Raw genomic sequence first — 4,845 nt, 5'->3', positions numbered from 1 at the left:
AGAGTATGTGGCTGGAACCACGGCTAAAATTGTCGAGATTTGACTTCGCGCCAACTTTAGGGAATATCGTCGCGTTGCTCGGCGAACGCACGATGGAACACTGCTCCAGCTTCGAAAGTATTCGAATTAGGCTGCATAGTGTTGCTAGGGACTGTGAAAATTTGCTTACTTTTTTGAAACATTTATTTTTTGAGCTTAAAATTATTTGGCGGATTCTATTTATAAATTTTTACCTTATTTGAATGTGTAAATATGTAAATACTTCTTGCTGTGGAATTTTTGAGTCATAGGGTATATAAGAAAATAGCTCTATGTTAGTACAATGTGTCTAATCAATTTTACGAACCTGCTACATTATAGTAATGTATCAAATTTGTTATTCTGAGACTAGTGAAAACACCAACCAACGATAGGGTAGCTCAGAGTAATCATTTTTTAGATATCGTGCATGCGAATGATCTCGAACTATTGTCTCTGAGCTACTGTGTTCCATCGGCGAGTGCTCAAAGTAATTGGTTCAAGTTCCAAGTTAATCTGAGCCGACTTTCCAATTTTCTTTTTTCCTCAATGTTGAGCGCGCGCCACCAATTTTCGAGAATGAAGAAAATCCGGAAAACGAGGAAGTTGGTTCGCCCAGGTGGAATGAGAATCGAGGCCGTGGTACGCGAGCTGTGAAACGAGCTTTAAGGCGCGATCGCAACGACCGTGTCGCCGTCTGCTCGGCCGTGATAATTGAAAAACCGACCAGGCGGGGTTTGCAGGGGAAACGGTTCTCTTCAAATGAATACAATATTAGGATCACACGCGAGGAAATCGAATGAGCATCGTGGTCGATTCCTCGAGAAACACGGTTCTCCCTTGGAAATGAACGAACAGATGAACGAAATATCCCTCAAGGATTATTCCACGCCGCTTCATTTCTGCAAATATTGTTCCACTGAACAACACAGTCGAGCTTTGCTTCAGCCACATCAATTTTGAGTTGATTTTGAGCCAACTTTGAGCGCCACATGTTCTCAAAAGTATTACTCAAAATTATGCTTACGTTAACATGACGACATGGAACGATTTAGTCTGTTACTCAAAATAAGGATCACATTAATTTTGAGCACTTAAATTGAAAGTTTGAAATTTTAAGAAAGAATTTCAATTCGGTTCGAAAAATTAATTTGACCACGACGCGTCAGATGTTGCTCAAAGTTATGTTTGAGCAACGCGCCACTGTTGCTCAAAGCTATATTTAAACATCACATCAATATAACTCGATGTTATTTTGAGCGCCACATCAATGTTGCTCAAAATTGCTGTTTGAAGTAACTAAGCATTGATACTGCTGCGCATCCTCAATTCAAAGAAAGTGCTTTGAGTACTCTAATGTCTTAAACACAGTTCAAAACAGTTAGTGTAAGCTTTCTCTCTTTGCTCAAACTAGGCTCGCAATAATTATTTTAAACTGCAAATACTACACAATCCACAACTATTATTTAAGAAACGACTATTTTGAGCCGTGTAATTCTTTCACGAACGAAAGAGAACCTTTTAATATCCCTAGAATTGACTCAGATTACCAAGGCCTGCAAAAAGAGATACCTGAAACCGCGTGGAGAATTGAAAAGGAACAATCTTCCAGTTTAAAGTGAAGCAGGAACGAGCCAGAAACGTAGACAAAGAGCCTACTTTTCCACGGTTAGGATGATCGTCGAAACCGCGCGGCGTTGTCCAATTTTCCAGGTTGCGCAATTGTCACTCTTTAAATGGTCACGTTTAACGGGAAACAATAAAATAAACGACGCTGTTTCTCCCTGTATATGAAGAAAATTCATCGCTGACACGCAGGTGGTACGCACTGCACACACTAACCAGTGTTTGTTTCGTGGCGTCACGTGCGTCACGGTGAAAGTTCCACAAAACGTGGAAAACACTAATGACAATAATGTACGCAATTTCCGGACCTCCTGCGATCCCTCTCCGTGATTTTCCCAATGAAAGTCTCCACGGTGGAACGCCCATCGTGATTTATAATGCTCGTTCTCCTGGGATAAACACCACGATCTGCCTTTCACCGATTGAAAATCCACCGACGATATGTGCTCAAACCAAATTCGCGAAGTACACGCGATCCCCACTCGTCTCTCTTAGAATTTCTATTCTATTTTCATACGCGCATTTCCAGTTTTCTTTCCTTTTTTCTTCTTTTTTATCCACTGAGTGTGTATGTAGTAGATGGTAATTCTACTTCTGCGTATTCTGAATTTGCTCATAGTTCGATATAATATTTTTATTTAAAGTGAAACAATGTTGTATTTGAATCTTTATTTTTTATTTGAAAAGACCTCAGCTGTAGGAGATATTAATTGCATTGTAATTTATAGGACACTGTATGATGTACTTTTCCTGACTTTAATCCTTGTCGGGAAAAACCATTTTTACTAACCTACCAACGTATAATAAACTATAATATTTTATTCATTAATCTCCTCAGGGACACTAACACTTTTTTAAGTTTCAATATTTGTGATAGAAAAAAATGTGGAATAGATTATTTTCTTCTAACTTAAAAGAAGTCATCCGTGAGGGAGTTAAATGATATACAGTGCAAATTTGCACGATGAAGTTGCGTGAAATAATTGTCAGCTCTTATATTTTTATCGTCTGGGTGAGATGTAATTAACCTAATGGACTTATCAAACCAGAAAGATTTTCCATGGAATAATAACTATGAAGGATGGAGGGATCGCGTCCCCGACATGGTTTTCAGGAATTAAATTAACTCGGTGTCTTGCGCTCGCTCAATGAGATCAATTAAGGGGAGGCTACTTTATTCGCTGGAATTGCCCCCGTGGCTGTGTGCCACTTTGATTTTTAGGCGGCGCTGCTACTGGTTGGATCGAGATCGTTCCAGTTTGATCCACTGATTTCCCTCTGTAAACATGTCTCATTAACTTATCGCGATAAGACGATTTAAAAAGAAAAAATCAATTCCAGTTATTTTAAGAACAAATTTACATCGACTGAAGATTCCAATCGAACGCTATTTATGGAAAGTATAAAAATTATTTCAACAAAACATCTCAAATTCATCGAATCGCTCGAACTTTTTAAATATACAAATTTGTACATTTTGTTTCAATGAAATATTTCGAAATTAATAATTAAGTATTTAACGATGGTGAAATTGATCGATCAATCGAATTTTTAAATGTAAAAATTGCACATTTTATTTCAACTAAAATGATCGACTGTTAGGTTAAATATTCAGCGGTCATTTAATGATTAAACATTCCATCCAGTTGAATTCATGAAAATGCATCAGATCGATTGAATTTTGAACCCTTTGCGGACGGAGAACTTACTTCTGCAAAATTATACTTTTTTTTTTTTTCATAAATATACGTGCATGAGTTCACGCCCATGCCTTCCTAAAGTAGCTGTATCATTAAGATTGTAGGACAGATTATTAAGATTAAGATTACTAAGACAATACACCTATCCCCCGATTTACACGGTTTTCAAAATAACGGCTTTTCAGAAATATAAACTGTTAAAAATAAAAGTTTATGCTGCGCACATACCTTTTTTGCAGACAAAAAGCATTCATATTGTAACGTAAAGTTTGCTGCAGTCGCGGATCTTTCATTGGCGACCGGCTATTTTCGCCTTCGTCGATCGCTCGCTCGAAACTAAACCCTGACCCTGAATATTTTTTGTTTTTCATTTTTATTTTATTTTTAATTTAATTCAATCACTGGCTAAATTATGCGCATTTTCTTTTTTCCCCGATCTACACGGTTTTTCATACAAAAAGCCATGATTTCGATTTACACGGTATTCCGAGGAACCGATCATCCGTGTAAATCGGGGGACAGGTGTAATTTCAAGAATAATAACTATATTAAAATTAGGAATTTTTGAATGTAGGAATTCTGGATTATTTCATTTAATTAATATTACAAGGATACAAATAAAGGTATGATATTACTTGTTAGCTACCCTAACCTATCGCAACTACTTTTGTTGCTTGAGAATATGAGAGTTTATTGACATTGTTCTTAAAGGGTTAAAATATACAAATTGCACATTTTATATCAACCGAATGATTCATTGAAAATAATGAACCACAAGGTTAAATATCCAATGATCGTTTATTTATAGATACGCGTATATGTACTTGGATTAAATATTCCATCCAGTTTCTATTTATAGAAATTTACCGAATCGAATGACTGTTTACAACGTTAAAGTCACACGGTTTATTGGGTTAAATATTTAACGACAGGCGGATAGAATGATAAATCGCGAGTCACTCTCAGGGCTGCAGGGCTCTCCCGGCGTCTCGCGCTCGCTGATCGAAAGGATAGGATCGAGTTCCTTTTTCTGCCGCGATCCATTAACCTCCACGAATGCAAATGGTCGCTGAGCAAAGGCCAAGCTCTCCCGTTCCTCGAGACATTCTAATCCGAGGCGAAAGTCGACGCGTATACTTGAGGTTTGCGACACGGATCGGCTTTATCATACGTAACTTTATCCACCTTTTTGTCAATTCGAACCATCCACGTAACCGTCTATAAATAAAACAAAAATTCCACCTAACCACCCATTTATTTCTCAATGTGACAAAAAATTCCAATTCACTCTTTCGTTACAGAATTATTATGTTTCTAACTTGTTACTTATTATCGTGCCTGTACCGGTTACTAAATTTAGATCAATTTTAGATCATTAGTAGATTTTCCAGAAAATCGGTTCGAAATTTTTTGTAGTAGAAAATTATTAATTACTCAAGCATTTAGTAATGAAAAGCATTTTTTTTTATTTTACAAATTAAGTAATAGCTTTTGGGTTTCC

General features: G+C 37.0%; 1 protein-coding gene across 1 annotated transcript in view; it reads left to right on the top strand.

Moving 5' to 3' along the window:
* The window catches only part of LOC108572502 (IQ motif and SEC7 domain-containing protein 2), a 99,030-nt gene that overhangs the window by 44,353 nt on the left and 49,832 nt on the right, over window positions 1-4,845 (top strand).

The sequence above is a fragment of the Habropoda laboriosa genome, unplaced genomic scaffold, assembly GCF_001263275.1.
Source record: "Habropoda laboriosa isolate 0110345459 unplaced genomic scaffold, ASM126327v1 scaffold65, whole genome shotgun sequence".
Lineage (NCBI taxonomy): Eukaryota > Metazoa > Arthropoda > Insecta > Hymenoptera > Apidae > Habropoda > Habropoda laboriosa.
Note: the sequence above shows the minus strand (reverse complement) of the source record. Positions and strands in the feature narration are given on the sequence as shown.